General features: G+C 36.9%; 1 protein-coding gene across 4 annotated transcripts in view; it reads right to left on the reverse strand.

Moving 5' to 3' along the window:
• Nucleotides 1-19,461, reverse strand: part of ADK (adenosine kinase) — a 518,384-nt gene that overhangs the window by 498,707 nt on the left and 216 nt on the right. The window lies entirely within an intron of this gene.

Here is a 19,461-nt window from a genome sequence, read left to right on the forward strand (position 1 = left end):
TTTTTATAATAAAAGTTTTTTTAATTAATTTTGGTACAAAACAGCTAGACTCGAAATTTTTTTTAACAAATATACTGAATTCTGTGTCATTAAGAGTCTGCAATATTCAAATCTTTAATCAAAATAAAGCCATATCACATCCTATTCATCTAACAATCAAAACTTTAAATGTTTTTTACTCATAATCAGTCAATGCAACTTTCAAAAAGCTTATTCTTTTAAAATGTATTTAGGTACCAGTTCATTTCAGCAGGTATAGACATAAAAATGTTATTTCAGCAAACAGGGCTAATGTGTGATTGTTCTTTCAGAGTCCATCAGGTAGGGACAAAAGTAAAGATATGTTTTTCCATGCAAAAGCAGATCTTTATTCTTTCTCTCCTAGGCCTTTTATTCTTTTTCTAATCTTTCCTATCCTCTCTTCCACCCAGTTTTTCCCACTTCTCCCTTTTTCCCTCCCTCTCTCTCTCTCTCATACAAATACACACACACAGCTGAGTAACTATTAAACTTTTTTTTTAAGATTTTATTTATTTATTTGACAGAGAGAACGCCAGAGTGAGCACAAGCAGGGGGAATGGGAGAGGGAGAAGCAGACTCCCACCTGAGCAGGGAGCCCAATGTGGGATTCTATCCCAGGACCTGAGCTGAAGGCAGACGCATAACACCCAGGCGGCCTACCTAAACTTTTTTGATCAATTTTTTAAGTAACTTATTTCAAATGTAATCTTTTCACTTTAGGGAAAAAGCAGACAACTGAAATTTCTAACTTTCATTAACCTCCTTATAGCTTAAATCGTTGCATCAAGATAAGTGAGTCAGAATAGTTTGCTCTTGGGTAGATAAATAAATATTCTATTTTATTTAACAGTTTGGTTAGTCAGCCACTATAAAAGCAAATAGATAACTAACCCCAAAGAGCTAAGTGCTTCCGGGTAGCCTAAATAAATACGTAGACCCACCCTACTGCATTTTTTCAACAAATGCTTCAAGCCCCAAAATGATAGCAAAGTTCTCTTCAAAAACAACCAGTTTGCTGTTAAGGGTGCAATAAAATAAGCACTTTCATACATTGTTAGTGGAAGTATAAATTAATACATTTCTAGAAAGCTTTCTGGCAATATGTGCCACCAATTCCTTTTTTAGGCAAATATCATAAATAAAATAGAACAATGTGAACAAAGATTTGTACACCCATTTATTCATTTCAACATTAATAACAGAAAAAAATTATGATATTCTAAATAACCAAAAATAGGGTAATGGTTAAATAAATTGCAGAAGAATGTTATGGAGCTATTACAAAATGTTTTCATTGACCTTTTAAGGATGTAGGAAAATACTCATGATATGTTAAATGAAGAAGCAAAATAAACAAAAGGAATGTAGAGTATGATCCTGACTGTTTTTTAAAAAAATACATGCCATTATGCAAAGAAAAAAGATGGGAAAGATATATACCAATGTGTCATAATGGGTTTCTCTGGAAAGTGGGATTATGTGTAATTTTTACTTTCTTTTTCATATTGATCTACCTTACAAACGTTCTACTATATATTGGTTTTATTAATGTAAAATTTTCATATTATTAAATTTTAATTATCTTTCTGAAATATTTTAAAAATACAAAACTTATTCCTCCTGTTTTTTAAAATGTATTTTTTAAATCACAACCCATCAAAACTACACTTTATTTTTAGAGGAACTGGGCTTATTTTATACATCTCATCTTTTCATGTATGAAGATCATTTAACACAGGAATAACAAAAACAAAATGTCTTTATGATTTTCTTGGTTAATTTCAAATCTTAACTTGGCAAAAATTAAAAGCATAAATACCACTTTTAGAGCTCTGCAGAGCCCTTATAAGGCCAGCTGTCACAACACTGGATGTGGAATGCCTTCCCTGCATACTACTTAAAAATACATCTCCTCGTTTCCTATAAATTAAGAAGCTAATAAAATAATACTTCTAAGACAATCTATATCCTACTCCAAAAACAGAAATTTCTTAAGAAATAAAAATAAGTAGTGTGCCACAGCATAAGGTTCAGAAACCTGGGGAAAAGGAGGTAGGAATTCTAATCCCGGACCTAACAAAGAATGTTATAACCTTAAGCCAACAGTTTTCTTACCTGAAACAAAGGGAGTTTGTTATAGGTGACATCTTAAGTCCTAAAATTTCAGTTTTTATTAGCCAAAGAAAGAAAAAAGTTCACTTGTGTCTCAATACAACTTGGGTTGTTTCTTTAAAGAGTTGATCAACTCTAATGCAATTTTAGTTACCTTCCATTATGGACAAGATTATTCCAAGAAACATGGCTAAATGTATTAACTCTTCCCCAAAGACATTATATATAAAAGGTCTACTATTTTTATTTTCTTTTAATTATTAGCTGTAGATTCGTATGTCACATTTTACTTAAACATTACATATTCAAACAATATGATCTTTAAATGGAACCTGACCATTTAGGGGCGCCTGGGTGGCGCAGTCATTAAGCATCTGCCTTCTGCTCAGGGCGTGATCCCGGCGTTCTGGGATCGAGCCCCACATCAGGCTTCTCCGCTGGGAGCCTGCTTCTTCCTCTCCCACTCCCCCTGCCTGTGTTCCCTCTCTCGCTGGCTGTCTCTCTCTGTCAAATAAATAAATAAAATCTTTAAAAAAAAAAAAAAAAAAAAGGAACCTGACCATTTATTTCCCAGGAGAATGTGAAGAATATTAATAACATTTGATTGATGGAACTTTATTTAGTAAAAATTCTTAGCAAAACTCCCTCCCAGGAACACTTACCTACACAGTGCTTCTCTATTTCCAGTGAACTACAAATCTCTGAAACTCAAAGAAAACCTCTAGTCTGACGTACAGGATAACATGCTATCCAATTATTTATGCTGCCAAGAACACATTTTTTAATTATACAATTGGATATCACTACCATTTCATTAAAGAAAGGGCATTTTAACATAAAAATGTATGAAGGAGGGGTTCCTGGGTGGCTCAGTTGATTAAGTGTCCGGCTCTTGATTTCGGCTCAGGTCATGATCTCAGGGTCATGAGATCCAGCCCTGCGTTGGCCTCCACGCTCATCATGGAATCTGCTTGTCCCTCTCCCTCTGCTCCTCTCCCCGCTCGCTCTCTCTTTGTCTAATAAATAAATAAACAAAATATTTTTTTAAATGTGTGAAGGAATCACAAAATAAGAACAGCTCTTCCCAAAGTATTGTTGGAATCTTACAAAGTATAGTTTCTATAGAATAGATTTTTCTTATTTTTATTTCACCACAGATCTGGTCTATGGTACTTAACAAACAAGCTTTCAGGAATCATTCACTCATTAACAAATATTTACTGAACAGCTACTCGACTGCTTAAGACACTAGAGATGCAACTACAATCAAGAACATGAACTGCCTTCACATTCTAGTGAGGGGATGTGGATGAATAATCCAACAGTAAGAACATCAAATGATCATAAGTGCTATGCACAGAATTAAAACCAGCAGATCAATGTAAAGAAGGGGTCCTTTTAGATAGTCAGGGAAGGCTTCCAGCAGGAAAGAACTGAATGACAAGGAAAAGCCAGGTAGAGGAAGGTCATTACTGATAGCACTAAAATGCTGGCTAAAAGAGGAATGTGAAAAAAGGCAAGGGAGAGAAGAAACGTTGTGGTGGGAGCAAGAAGCAGATTATGTTAGCTTTTATGAGCCTATGAAGTTTTGATTTTGTTATAATAAGCATAACAGGAAGCCACTGTTTTAACATTTTAAACAGATGAATAACAATTATCTAATTTTGTTTTCAAAGATCATCCTAGGTTATTGTGTAGAGGATGGACTACAGAAGCACGAAAGGAGAAAGACCAAATTAGAAGGCTATTATAGTAATAGAGCTGACAAATAATAGTGGTGGACATAGAAGAAGATGGACATTTTAGAGACAGAATGACAGAACCTGCTGGTGGACTTAGATATGAAAGACTAAGGGAAAGGAAGGAATCAAGAGCAACTCCTAGATTTTGGAATATATTGGGTAAATTTGGACTAGGTAAATGGTGCTGTTTATTAAAATGGAGAAGGCACAAGAGAAGCTCAGAAGACTGGAGCTCTAGAAGAGGTCAGAGTTGGAGAAAGACCTGCCAAACAGATTTTTCCTTCTAATTTTTCTTACTTTGTGGTGCCAACCGTTTTCTATTGATAGACTACAAACAAATGTCCACAATTGAATAAACAGTTTTACTTGAACAACACCCCAAGAGAGGAACCATTCTTGGAATCAACTGCTAGCAGTCATAGGTCTATATATAAGTAGAATAATAGGTAAAACTTACTGAGTGCATAGTATACCCCAGACACCATGCTATATATCTTTCAAGTACTATCCCACTTTACCTCTCAAATATGAGGAGATGTTTTATTATTGCCATTTTACAGATGAAGAAATTGAAGTTCAGAGTTAAACAACTTGCCCAGTCACACATTACAGAACAGAAATCCTAACTCTAGTGGTATGACTCTAGAACTGGGGCTAATGACCACAGTACATACACAGTGTCACAGGAATAAACCCAAAAGTCTGCTACAAGTCTGAGACTTTTATAAATATCCAAATTTCAGAACACCACATTATGATGTCACGCATAAGATGCAGTGATCCAGTGACAGCTTCCCTATTAGCTGGAACACCATCTGGAGTATTTTCAGAAATTGCTTCCTTTGTTCCCATATATGCTTAAATAAATTAAATCTATTTAATGAATGAATGAAAATGCCAATGAATTGCCATTTTAATCTTTAATTTAACCAAGACTCCTAATTAAAACCAAGAATCATTTCTTAGGTCTCTCAATTTTTCAAAATTTCAACCATAATTTCATTTCTGTCAAAATCATAAGAGTGATTTTTGACAAAAAAAAAAACAAAAACATGTTTTAACCACTCTGCTAGAATTTAGGGTACACAATGAAGAACAAGTGGCTAAGTTCACTACCAAGCTAAGTAAATTTCCCATCCTAGACATTCAGTTCTGTTAATCTAATTTAGGCCTTACTAAGGCCTTGCTTATCAAGATCTTTCTTGCTAGGCCTTGCTTATCAAGATCTTTCAAGATCTAAGTCTTTATCAAGACTCAGAAGTCGAAATCACAAATGTTCACAACAGCTTCCAAAACAAATTTACTTATATAGCCCTTAGGTACATCTTTTTTCTGACTCCTAGTCCCTACCATTTTCTTTAAAAGAGAAATATAAATATGGTCTCAAATTGAATATGCACTTTTATCTGAAAAATGTCCTAAGAAATAATCTTTTCTACTTGGTTGTTTTATAAATATTGGAACGGTTTTCTAACGTTTTCTTTTATTCAACATTTTTGTTTTCTTTACTGAAAAGTGGTGGAATGTGTGTGGGGAACAGAAGCAGATTTCTCACCCTTTCTGTTTTCAACAAAAACATAACAGCCTCAGCCTGTATGTGAAGGGAGTTATTAAATCCAAATGTAATCTTTAGGCATTGTAAGAAAGCAGCTCCTTTTGCATGCCAAATAGACTTTTTAGGTAGTGTCAGATAGCAAACATAAGACTTCACAGAAATTTTTGAATCTTAAATCATTTCTTCAAAAACCAAAAACACTCAGTATTTCATGGAAAAATAATATATACATTTAAATTAAATTCTGAACTTTGAAACCAAAACTAGATATATTTTCCAATGGGGAATTGGGGACTATAAAAAGTAATCATCTTTCAAGGGGCAATAACAGAATTAAAAGCTTGGAAATATAATTCAGTCATGTTTTCCAAAATTATTTTACCATAATTGTAGCAGATTAAAAATGGCCTCAGTTTCCTGGAGACAAGAGTCTATATTCCGTCCTCTGACCAATAGAGTATATGATGTGATGCTATAACAGATTCCAGGCTATCCTTAAGAGGACTGCCAGCTCCTTCTTGGTCTCTTGGAGACCTGAACTGCCAGGTAAGAAGCCCAACTAAGAGGTTGAAGAAACCACACAGAGAGATTCACGAACTACGTGGAGAGGAAGAGAAGCAGAGTTGAGCCAAGCTTTCCAGCCATCCTCAACAAAGCATCAGACAAGTAAGAACAATCTCAACACTCCAGACCAGACCTGTTGTCAGCTAAATACCTCCAAGTGATACTAGTCAGTACCACACGGAGCAGAGGAATCAATCAGACAAACCACGTCTGAATTCCTGATCCACTAAATCATGAACTCTAATAAAATGGTGGTTATTTTAAACCACTAAATTTGGGGATAGAAAACGAAACTCACTGTGAAAAAGACGTTTTGTATTGCAACCTAGTATGCTATACTTATACCCAGTTGAACAATGTTTCACAAAGCAATATTAATGCTTACCATATTCAATGCACTGAAATTTTCTATTCTATTTTCCTTTTATAAAATACCAGTTGTGCTACAACCAAATTGAGTCATGGTGTAGTATGAAAAGCATTTTAGTCTATACTACTCACTTCACAGGTACATACACAAAGCTAGACAAAAACCTTAATAGCACCTAGTTCATAACAAGAAGTTTCTCACAAACTCCCATTCACAGCTCAGAGCTGAGTGAAAAGCTGAAAAGATGAGGTATCTAAGGTTGGAGGCTATACAGAAATCAGAAATAGCTAAACGGAGTTGAGCCTTTTTCTTTTTTATCACATCCCTTTACTTCCCCCTTCCTGTTCACAGATCTCTATTACCCTCCCCCCACTTCTTTTTTCCTATGATTATCAAGCATTATGAAATTGAGGTTTTTAAATATCATTTGAATTTAATGAAATGTTGTGGCCCTATTCTTAAAAGTAGGCTAATGGAACATTTCATTTCTTTTAAAAGGTTGCCTTTATTATTATTTATATGAGGTCCAAGGCTAATCATGACTGCAGGTCATTTTAAATGAAAAGGAGTTCTCATCACTACCATCTCAGATCTGGTAGAACATTTTCATAGGATTTCAAATTACTAATAGTATTAAAAGATTAATAGCTTTTTAGAGGATTAGTAGTACTTGTTTCAAATATAATATAGGAATACTTTTTGAAGCAAAGGGTGTGCTTAATTTTTTAATCATACAAATTACCGTTGATTCCTGTTGCTGTTGGTTATATAATATTTGAATATTATAGCTAATTAAGAAAAATCTTTAGTAAGACAGATTCAGGTTTGAATCCTATCTCTGCCACTCACTAATTGTGTAATCTTGCGCAGATTAAACTTTCTAACCAATAATAGTTACCTCATTTTATTATAATTGATAATGATAAAGACAAGACTGAAATCATTAATATCAGGGGAAAGTGCAAAATCTCCAAAGTAAATTAAAATTACGAGAAATTGCTCTCTCAACTGAACACTTCAGCTCTTAAACATAAGCAAAATTGGTTTGCTCAAGGCTTTTTAATTAGAAATCTGCTTCAAATTCAAGTTCAAGGAGTTAATCCATTTGCAAAGCATACCATTAAGTATATCCCACAAGGGAATACAGTATTTATTCTTGGGAAGAGGGGAAGGGCTACATACGTGTCAAGAGAACGTGAAAGACAAAAATCTAAAGGTTACTAAGCACAGTGCCACAGAATTTATTTAACTAATGTGCTTATCTAGCACACACAGAATTCACTTTGACAAGTTCTCAATTTACAGCTTCATAAGTGTAACATAAACAGCAGGAAATGTGAGTCCTAGGTCCTGAGTGTGAACTGAGAGCTCACTACTTAGGGAATCTTAACTTCTCTGTGTCTATTTCCTCAGCTGAAGACTGTTACCTTCATGTGAGGATCAGTAAGAAAAGGTAAGGGAAAGCATCTGATAAAATCTTTAAATATGTTATTCTTATCTCAAAACAAACAAAAAACTTCAAGGAAAACAGATACTTCATTTCTTGTTCCAGAGGATAAATACAATGGAAAGTTATAGGATTTGGGATCAAATCTCAACTCAAATACTTCATAGCTTTAAGTAACTAGCTGTGTTACCTGACTGGTATCAGTTAACCTCTCTAGGCTTCAATTCTCTCAACCGTACAATGTAAATATTAGACTGATTTTAAGTACCTCATCAGGCACTAACAATCTAAAAATTGTAAAACATGTTCAAAGAGTTTCTAAAAATCACATGAAATTGTAAATTAAAATTTCAGAGGCACATCTTGGCTGAGATACGCTATTGTTTTCACACTCCAACTCCATAATTTGCAGGAAACCTCAGCTCTGGGAGGTACCACCCTAACAGGGAATTTGCACTCAGTCATCACCTCCCACCCCTGTTTCTACCCCCCACTCCCATCAGCATTTTCCAGCAGTCTCTGGAAACACTTCCAAAAGGGAATAGCTAGAGAGCCTGCTAATGAGTATAGACCCGTTTTATAAGTATAAAGATGCAACATCTTGGTCAACAGATCATTTAAAGAGCTCTGAATTGGACTTGATATCTACAGGATATTAGCAAATCTTCTCAGGAATGTAGTTTATTCAAGCTTCACATAAGTCAAAGGTCTCTGGTGTGTATGTGTTTCCATTACTGGAAAAATGTACTCCTCTTCCCTTATTTGTGCTGAATCTAGGGGAGGAATGGTACACAAGTAGGGGAAGAGGAGTGCTCAAGAAGGGATTCTTGCCTAATGTAGTAGGCTGGCCAAGAAAACTTAGTATCTCTCCCAATTCCAAGGACCTGTGAGTGTAAATCTAAAAGTTTACATATTTTTCTTTTTTTTTTTTTTTAAGAGTTTATTTATTTATTTGACAGAGATAGAGACAGCCAGCGAGAGAGGGAACACAAGCAGGGGGAGTGGGAGAGGAAGAAGCAGGCTCATAGCGGAGGAGCCTGATGTGGGGCGCGATCCCATAACGCCGGGATCACGCCCTGAGCCGAAGGCAGACGCTTAACCGCTGTGCCACCCAGGCGCCCCAGATGTTTATATATTTTTCTACAGAGCATCCTTATAATATTCAAACACAGGGAAAAACCCAAAGAAGTCAAACCTACAACAGAGAGAAGAACCTACACTTCCCCACACACACACACACACACCCAGAAAGACAAATGTTTTCCTTTCTTTTTTACTAAAATATTATATTTAATACTATACACTGAGTACTACTTACTGAATTAAATAGTGTAACTATGTTTTATTTTAATATTTCAAAGGCAACTACCCAGTTCTATACCTTTGGATAAGAAAGCGCTAAGTAAAACAAAAAAGACAAAGTAGAATTTTGTCAGTATGCTTTCATGTGTGTCAACATGCTATCCCATGTTAAAACAGAATATACTCCGTTCATCCTGAGTGTGTGAGAACAGAGACAGCACTGAGGTTGTAAGCCTGCAACACTTCTACAGCTTAACGGCTTTAATCTTCAACAAAACTAAGAAGTAAAAATGATAACTAAGGTCTCATCTCTCTTTAGGGAAAACAATTTTTTGAAAAACTCTATTTTAGGAGGAGCCTAAGACTTCCCTCAGTCATGCCTATAAAACAAGAAAATGTTCAAATCTCTAATGTGGTTAACTTCAAAGACAACGTATTTGAACTGTTTATTTTTGAAGGAAATAATTCTCTTGTATTTCTACTTGTTTACTCAAAAACTGACATGGTTTTTCAGACTTCAGCTCTAGGGCTCAGGGAGTACAACAGTTTATATTGCTATGTCAAGCTTAAAGGAATTCGAGAAAACCTAAGACATCTGAATTTGATTCTTTTGCTATATTTGTTTTCAAGTGACCCCTCCTAGATGAGTCAACGAGACAGATTTCTTTAAAAGACCATTTTGTGGTATTATCCATTGGTTACATAGCACATTATGTTACACAGTACGCTACAAAATTAAGAGTGGTATTGCTAATCCTCAATGTTTTTAGAGTTCTGAATACATTGCAAATAGTCTTACTAATTAAGGACTTGCTAACCCAAAGGAAAAAGATTAATCATTCTGATAGGTGACTGAGACCTTTGTAAATCCACTCTTTAAGAAAATTTATTCCTCCACCAAATAAGCAATTCTGCATTTAAAAAAGAAAGAAAAGAAAACACTGACCACAGGGCCTTAATAAAATGTTACTGTTTATGCAGAAGTATATTTTTTACTTCCGAAGGAATTTTCCCCATGGACAAAAGGAAGAAATTATTATTATAATCGAAGTTCACTACAGTCACCAGAAAGAACAAAAATGCAATCTAGGGGCTTTTCTCTTGCCTCTACTGTCCTGCGGTATTGGATTTCTTTTGTACACAAGCTCACTACCTATAACAAGAAAAATGAAAGGTCCAAAAACCATCAAGTGTTCCAGTAAGGATTCTATCAACTCTTAGAAACAGGTAAGAGTTTACCGCTAATACATGCAACCACTTTGCAACACTGAGCACTACAAACACAATCATAAAACATCTTTAAGGAGTTACTTAAGAATTTATTTATTCAACAAAAGTTTAGAGCCTGTTATATTGCAATGAAGTAATTAACTATGAGGCACTAAGAGTTATTCAACTAGCTTCCTGACTTCAAGCAGCAGTAGGCGAGATAAAACATGCACATTATACACAGCAATAATACGAAGTATAAAGTACAAACAGCCAGAGGAGATGTTTCCAAGCTGGATGATTAGGAGAGTTTTATAAAGAAGACAGACTTTGGCTGGACCCTGAGGAACGAGATCATCAGTAGGGGGATGGTTCCCTTGTTTTCACAAATATTTTCTATACATGCTATAGAAATGGGTTTTTTTATGCTATGGATTTTTCTCATGCTGAAGGAATGACACCACCTCCTTCACTCTACAAGGCCCTGGCGGAGTTATTGATTAGAGTGTCCCCCTGAATCCATCTACTACCCCATACATACAAACACCACTGGCTCACACACCCACATCTACACGGGCACACATGACACACAGGATGAAGAATAAGAATATATCCAAGGCTGGCCAAAATCCCCACCTCTGATATAGTAACTGGCTCAATAGCGGGTATGTAACCTAGGCAGTTCCAATCAAAGTATTTTCAAAACTGATACATGGATGTGGAAAATCTCTTCCACTGGGCTCAGGAGATTTTGGCTTGGGGTTGAGAGATACCATATTTCTTGTTATATTAAGATGGCCTATGTGAGAAACAAATCCAATATACCCGAGGACAATGGGGCAAGAGATGCATTCCTATAATGAGTCATATTTGGCTGGGGTTACCAGTTATGTTAGTTCACTGAATCTAAGAGACTTAGAAATGGTTCTACTAGGGGCGCCTGGGTGGCTGAGTCGTTAAGCGTCTGCCTTTGGCTCAGGGCGTGATCCCAGCATTCTGGGATTAAGCCCCGCATCAGGCTCCTCCACTGGGAGCCTGCTTCTTCCTCTCCCACTCCCCCTGCTTGTATTCCCTCTCTCTCTGGCTGTCTCTCTGTCAAATAAATAAATAAAATATTAAAAAAAAAAAAAAAAGAAATGGTTCTCCTAGGGATGCACTAATAAAGCCCAGCCTCAGCCTCTAGAAGGCAAATAGCCAAGTAATCACTTCAATATCATTTCTAATCATTCCTAATTTTGTGAGTGATCAATGATCACATCCACTACCTTCATATATCTACAATCCTGCATTTGCAGGTAACAGCAAAATAGGATTTACTAGCAACTAAATGTGGCTAAAGAGCCAGAGCCTGTTGTCACAAGTAACCAAACTGATGTGCCTTGAGAAGGTAAGAATTTCTTACATGAAAATTGCTGTACACATTTTCTTACTCTATTCTAGAAAATATATTGAAATCAGCATGCATGAGATGAAAGCCAAAATGCAAATGGAAACTCACATGTTCAGATAGTCCTTTTTTTTTTTTTAAGATTTTATTTATTTATTTTGAGAGAGAGAGAGCACATGAGCAGAGGGGAGCAGAGGGACAGGGAGTAGCAGACTCCCCACTGAGCAGGGAGCCTGATGCAGGACTCATTCCCAGGAACCCGGGATCATTACCTGAGCTGAAGGCACACTTAACTGACTGAGTCACCCAGGCACCCCTGTTCAATGTTCTTATGCTGAAAGCTAATTCCATTGCTTACTAGATGAACACAAATCATACAAGGCCATAAGTTACAAACAAGTACAAGCAAAAACATCAGAAATAAAACAAGTAAGGGCAACAACTTTAAATCAGCTTTGGAAAATTTCAAAAAGTATCTTTTTCAAGCAGTATGTGAAACTTCAGTTTGTGAGGCTTGTTTCAGTGAAATAAGCCTTTCAAATCTTGAGGTCCAGAAGTTGAAGAAAAATCTTTAATCAGTATTAGAGAGGAAGAAAAGCCTAATAATTCAATGACATAACCAATACCAGTATTATGAAAGATTTTATTATATATATTAGTATTATAAAAGAGATCTTTGAAATAAACATTTCTTTAAAATCACAGATATGTAGAATGGGAATCTTCGGAAAAATGCAGTAACTGACTGATGAGAACTTAATGTTTCTGAACAATGGCAAACTTTTAAAAGCAATTAAAAATTTTAATAAAGGTCTCCAATCCTCTTGCTGACTTCTTTGGGCAAGATATATTTTAGGGCCAGAATTTTATGAGACTCCAAATTTTACAGCTTTTAGGAAGATAATACACTGTATGTACTATATGTTTTCTAAACTACCCAGAGTTTCATGCAGCATGCCATTAACAAACGGACTACTATTTCTACAACAAAACATATACATTTGTGTAAGGCAGATAAACACTACAGAGTGCCTCAAATCAAGTTTTGCTGCCAAATTAATTCATCTCAAACTTTTTTTAAAAACTTCCAGTTTTCAGAGCTTTTGAAATTTCAGAAATATAGATGAAAAGATTACAACCTATAATAAAATCATACTACTACTTATTTTATAAAGTTCCAGATCTACTTAGTATCCCAGAGTTGCATTCTGTAATGGTAATATCTAGCCACTCAGCACTTGCCCAAGATACGTATTTAGTGCACATGGTTTCTCCAGCTTAAAATCCAGAGTGCCAATATACGCACACATGCAGTATAGGAAAGTTGGAAAATACAAAAAAATAAAAATAAAGAACATGAAAGTAACCACCATCCTTCCACACAGAGATAACTACTATTAAATTTTTGGTGTTGTCTAAATGTTCAGATTCTTTCTATACACATTTATAATTAGGATCAAAATCCTACAATCTTATTGTGGATTTTTGTTTTTATCTTACTATGTACCTCGAATACCCTTTCAACCTGAGAACAATGACATTAAAAGTCTGGAAAAATTCTCAGCCATCATCTCTTCTAATATGTCCTCTCTACCATTCACGCTAGTTCCTCTTTTTGGAACACCCAGTTAGATGTTAAGTTGTTGCCTCTCAATTTATATTCATATCTCTTAATTCCTCTTTCTCTTTGCTACATCTGGGTGAATTATTCAGTATTATCTTCCAATTCACTAATCTTCCCTTCAAATACGTTTGGTGTAGTTTGATCACCCTAGTTTTTTGTTTTAATTTCAATCTCCATTTAGTCTTTTACATAGGTATTTATTTCATATTTATTAATTTTTGATTCATAACATGTTTTTTAATGGCTACTACTTTATCTTTTAAGGATCTCTGAAGTAGTCATTTTGAAATTGCTGAATAATTCCATTTGATTTTGAGTGAATTTATCTCCTGAAGGTTGTGCTTATTTTCTAAATAATGTTCTTCCTCATTATGGTTGCAGGCTCAAACTTTCCTTTCCTTTTTTCTGGGGGTTTGAGATAGATCACCCCCCTTCCAGATCACATGACTCCAAGCTTGGTGCTCTTGTAGCACGTGATAGTGTGGAAATTACAGTCCTCAACTCTGAGCTATCTGGCAGCTCAGCCATTTCCGTGCCGCCTCGTCAGGTCCACAGCTTTTTAAAGAACAGACAGGGGCAGAGGCACTTCTTTTCACCCAGCCCTGCCCAGCTCCTAGTTTCATCCATTGTATGACTCCAGTTCCCCTACACAGTTATTTCCACCAGCTCCTGAACCCGGAGTCTAATTGCATGTTTCCCTCTTGTGTTAGTTCCTGGAGATGTTTATCTTGTTCTCCAATATACCATATCTTTCTGTTTTCTTTTTTAATTTGTAATTGCTACATTTGGAGCAGAGTAGGGGTCGACAGTAGGATAAAGAGTATCATAGTAATAACAGCCAACATTTATTGAAGACTTATGAGCTGCCAATTTTATATGTATTTTCTCATGAAATCAACATTTTGAAGTACGCACTATTATTATACCAATTTCATAGGTGAGAAAACAGAGGCAGAGGCCAGTAAGCAACTGTCCCAAGATCACCAGCTAGGAAGGACCAAGAGTCAAACCAGATGTCAGATTCCAGAGACCATGCTCTTAATCACTGCTCTACTGATTTCCATCCTGATTAAAATGCTCTGTGTGATTCTCTCTCTCTCTCTCTCTCTTATTCATTTAACTGTGAACATTCTGCACACAGGCAGAATTTTAATTGATGGAAGGGAAGTGGAGCCATATTCCAGGTAAAAAGTAGCATATCTGCCTCATGTTTTATTTAGTGTTATTCAGTCTAGGCCTACACCTAAAATCAGAAACACAGTTTTCAATGCCTCTCTTTTTCCTAGAGCCCTTTCCACTTTCCCTGAGCTCTAAGCATTTCGCACTTGCCCCTAGACACCCAGGACCAACCACGCAGGCTTTCCCCTGGCTCTCTCTCTACCTCCTTCACTCTGTCCTAGCATATAATGCCCAGGAGAGCACCTTATTAGAACACTCATGCAAAGTACCTCAGGAGAATTTTGTTTTCCACTTTCCTTGATAGTGTAAACCTTTAATCTTAAAGAATTACATTTGTGAATATAAGAAAACAGCTTGTAGTATCATCCAAAAAAGAACCGCCAACTTCAATTTTAGGCTGTGTTATTAAAAATACAAGATGTAGAAAAGTGAAGGTTTTCAGTCCCACTCTATGCTGTGCTAATAATTCACTCAACAAACATTAATTGAACAGCTCCTAAGAATCAAGCACTGTACAACACACTAAGGACACTTGATCATCCTTGCTCCTTTCCAGTCTGCATATATTCTCCTCATTTAATCCTCAAAACAGACCACTCCTGGAACAGTGTGCTCAGTTTGTAAAAATAATCTTCCAGAGAATTTTCTGAAAGAGAAAAAAATGTGCCTTAGAAGAACGGGTTACTAAAACTGTTACTTGGTCACCTAGGATACTTACAGAGTTTTCTTCCTATATTTACTATACAATTTTAAAACACAGGGTCCATAGTGAGGTAGGACACACAGAGAAAGAATAAAAGGAATCCAGGGAAGTGAAAGGGTTACGAAGCAATAATTTGAGAAAAGTCAATATTTGCTGATTGGAGAATTGCAGTTTGTTTCCTTTTTAATATTACTAAAAGTCATGACCTGGAACAATCTTTAATTGCTAATGTCAGAGAATTATGATGTGGGCTCTTAGGATTCAACCCTCCTAACATCAACGTCAGAGCTTACAAGTATTTGCAATGATGAACAAGTAGAGCTACACCTGAAGAAAATTAGGAAGAACTTGATACTGGAGGTAGACAGACTAGTTAGAAAGCCAACAAAGTCTAAGCAAGATAAAGTTTACGCCTGAATTGTGGCAGCAGGAATGGAAAAGGAAAGGTATTTATGAAACATCACTGAAGAAGAAAAGACCAACTTTGATAACTATATGTGGATGGAAAATGAAGCAAATACCTAGGTTCCAAACTTTGGAGAAAGAGAAGTTAGTGGAGCCATTGAGAAACACAGGAACCATGGAAGAAGGTGCAGATTTAGGACAACAGATAGATGTAGTTTGATATATATGACTCTGAAGAGTCAGCAAGACACTCAGAAGGAGATGTTCAGCAGACAGTTAAAATTAGGTTCTGAGAACTTAAGGATATAGGGAAAGATCACCCATGTGATCCAGTACATATCCAGAACAAAGTCTGGATGCCCTCTACTTTCTGCTCCAGTCAGACCAAACCATCTGTAGTTCCCCTAGAGGCAGCTCTTTCCCATCTCTACCTCCAAACCAACTTCCCTATAAAGCCAGACACCCTACTTCATACTTGGTTAACTCCTTGTCATCTTTCAGAATGCTCAGGTATCATTTTCCCAAACCTTACTCATTTCCCACAAAGAGTATGGTACCTGTGTCTTACCTCTCTACATATTAGCACCTAATTTTTAGCACCATGTCTAAAATAGCAGCCATTTAAAGACAGACTGAAAAAAACAGACTTGGCATGTGTTCAATAAGCTTTCGAAGGATCAGGATCCTCTTAGAGGTGACTGCTAAAGAATTAGGATGAGATTTCCAAAGGAGAGAAAAGAAAATGAGTGGTCCTAAATACAGTTATTCATCATGGAACATATTCATCTAGGGATCAGTTCTGAAAATGTTTCTCAACTTCTTTCAGCTCCAAATACCTCATCTGTAACACAAGGATTGTCACCTACCTCACAGGTTGCTGGTAGATTAAAGGGGATAGCTTATACAAGGCACCTACTGTAACAATGTCTGGCGCTCAATTAATTATGTTCCCTTCTGTTCCCCAACCCAACGTGAAAACATGTTAGAGCCTGCTTATTTCTTCACAACTTTAGTAACTGCTACAACCTGAAAATCAAACCAACATAGAGAAATAATGGATATTTGAAAAAGGGAGGCTAGACTCGTCAGATGCTCTTCCTTAGTTTTTTTCTATCTCGACACTATTGTTAATTTTGGCTAGATAATTCTTTTTTTTTTTTTTTTAAGATTTTATTTATTTATTTGACAGAGAGACAGCCAGCGAGAGAGGGAACACAAGCAGGGGGAGTGGGAGAGGGAGAAGCAGGCTCTCAGCGGAGGAGCCTGATGCGGGGCTGATCCCATAACGCCAGGATCACGCCCTGAGCCAAAGGCAGTAGCTTACCGACTGCGCCACCCAGGCACCCCTTGGCTAGATAATTCTTCGTTGTTGCAGGGAGCTTTATGTGCATTGTAGAAGGTTAAGCAGCATCCTTGAACTCTACTTACTAGGTGCCATTAGCACTCCCTACCAAAATGTCCCCTGGGAGGTAAAATTTCACCTGGTTGAGAACTACTACCCTAGAGCTAACTGAAATTCTCAAAGTCCTAAGTCTTTTCAGTGACATCTACAAACATGTCTCATACATTTATTTTTCCCCACCCATTGATTCTACACATTAAATTTTGCTTAGGCTTTATAAGCCGTTTCCCTTAAAAATCAACCAAAACTGGTAGCTAGCCCTTTAACTGTCAAGCCAGTCATCATAGATAACGCATGCAGTCCAACCACTCAGTGCATTATCACACTGCAACCCTTAAAGACAAATATAATAAAAGTAGGAATAGCTAATCCCAAAAGGCCTTCACACAAAATTAAGAGATTTGTTCAAGTACTCAAGTGTTTAATCTTTTAACCTCATGTCTACAGGTGGCACCAATAGATATTACATAAAATGAGTTTTAGTTGCCTAAGGACTTTTCCAAGTTTTTCTGTTTGTTTTTAAGTAAGCTCTTTGCCCAACATGGAGTTTGAACCCATGACCCTGAGATCAAGAGTCACATGCTCTACCGACTGACCCTCCCAGGCACCCCAGGACTCTCACAAGTTTTAAATAAACACAATGACACATACAACACATTCTGTATATTTAAGTATGATATGACTATATATTGCAACAACAGAAAAAGTTATGTACATTAACAACAACGACCAAAAAAATAAGCAAAAGTAGACAAAAACTGACTTAACAGTTCACAAGGGTTTTTGGATAACTGTTTGAGGTGAGTTAAGTATAGCATGGTAATTAAGAGCACAGACCTGGAATCAGACTATCTGGATTAAAATCCCAATCCCACCATTTACTAGATGGGTGACCTTGATCAACTTAACATCTCTATGCCTATTTCTTCCTTAGTAAAATGAAGATAATTACAGTATCTACTTCTAGGTTGTTGTGGGATTGAATGAGCTAAAATAGGTAAATTGCTGAAGCAGTGCCTGATACATACATACTTAAGTATTAAACATTATTTATCATTGTTTTTAAGGATACATAAGCAGAGAGAAGTGTTTCTTGGGTGGTTATATAAAAGCAGAAACAGTAGAGTCAAACAATTGACTTGCACCCAGACACTCTGGATTCATATTTCCTTAACTAACTGTTTGATTTGGGCTTCAATTTCCTCATCTGTGAAATAGGAAAGTGCTCTGAAAATGAATTAGCATAAGGGAAAATCTAAGGGCCATATGTTTAGTGGGTTACTGGGGAAAAGTTGCATCTGTCTTCCAATTTGGTAGAGGAAACTTTGTGAAGGACGTACCTTTTAAAGAAATAACTCTAATAATGGGCAAAGTAGGGAAAGCACATGCCTTGAACCCAGGTAGGTCTGACTCAAAAGGCCTTTGCTTTATTTACTCTATGGTTTGAAAGCTTAAAGTAAAAATAAAACATCCTGAGTTGTTACAAGAAAAAAAAGTTTATTTTTTTAATAAGGTAGGCACACTAATTGATAGTAGGAATACATTAAAGCACTGGCAGGGATTTGATCACCATCCATTCAAAACAGCATGAAAACACTACCAGGCCCCTAACTGACCTTTTCTTTTCATTTACAAATGCTTTATTCTTTTGGGGGTGAAGAAGGATGATGTTGGAAAAAATGAGACTTATCTTGTATCATCAAGGAAGGTCCCAATGGTTTTAAATCAATTTATGTCTAATTTTAGATAGAAAAATCAACGCCTTCCAACAAACATTTCAAAATCATCCAGGACTGTGCATGTTGTACTTCATACTTAGGAGGGAATATTTTAACAAACAACTTTTATAAGTTGAAACGTCAATCACATGTGAGGCAGGTCGGTGTTAGGCGCAGAACTGTTTCAACTGCTGCCAAAAAGTGCAGAGAAAAGAAGAATCAACATTTCCTATCTGTTCAGCCAAATTCCGCCCCTGCAAAGCCTCGGAGGCGGGGTATCTGGGTCCCTGAAGAGGGTCTTTAAAGGGGTCAACTTGCAGAGTAGGTACAAAAACGAAGGTCAAGGAGCCCTTCCGCAACACTTGACGAAAAATCCCCAAGAATTTTGTCTTTGCCCCAGGGTAGAGCAGTTGCTGCGCCTCCTCCTCGTTACCCCACCCCTCCACCCCCACCCAAGGAATAGGAGGTGGCTGCATTAAACTGCTCTGGTCGGGTCTGGTCCTCTAGGGTCACACCAGCCCAGCCAGGCGAAGGCTCCCACGTGGCGCCCTCAGCCTGCCCACAACCGGCTAGGTTCTCCCCAAGCCGGGTTCTGATTGGCCAAGAGCAGCCGGAACCGCTGCGGAGCAGGCAGCTACTCCGCCAAACTGGGCTGGCGCCGGGCGAAAGGTCACAGCCTTGCGGGCAGCTCCCCGAGCAGCCGGTCCTCGAGCGTTGGCCC

Source organism: Ursus arctos, unplaced genomic scaffold (assembly GCF_023065955.2).
Source record: "Ursus arctos isolate Adak ecotype North America unplaced genomic scaffold, UrsArc2.0 scaffold_7, whole genome shotgun sequence".
In the NCBI taxonomy this organism is placed as follows: domain Eukaryota; kingdom Metazoa; phylum Chordata; class Mammalia; order Carnivora; family Ursidae; genus Ursus; species Ursus arctos.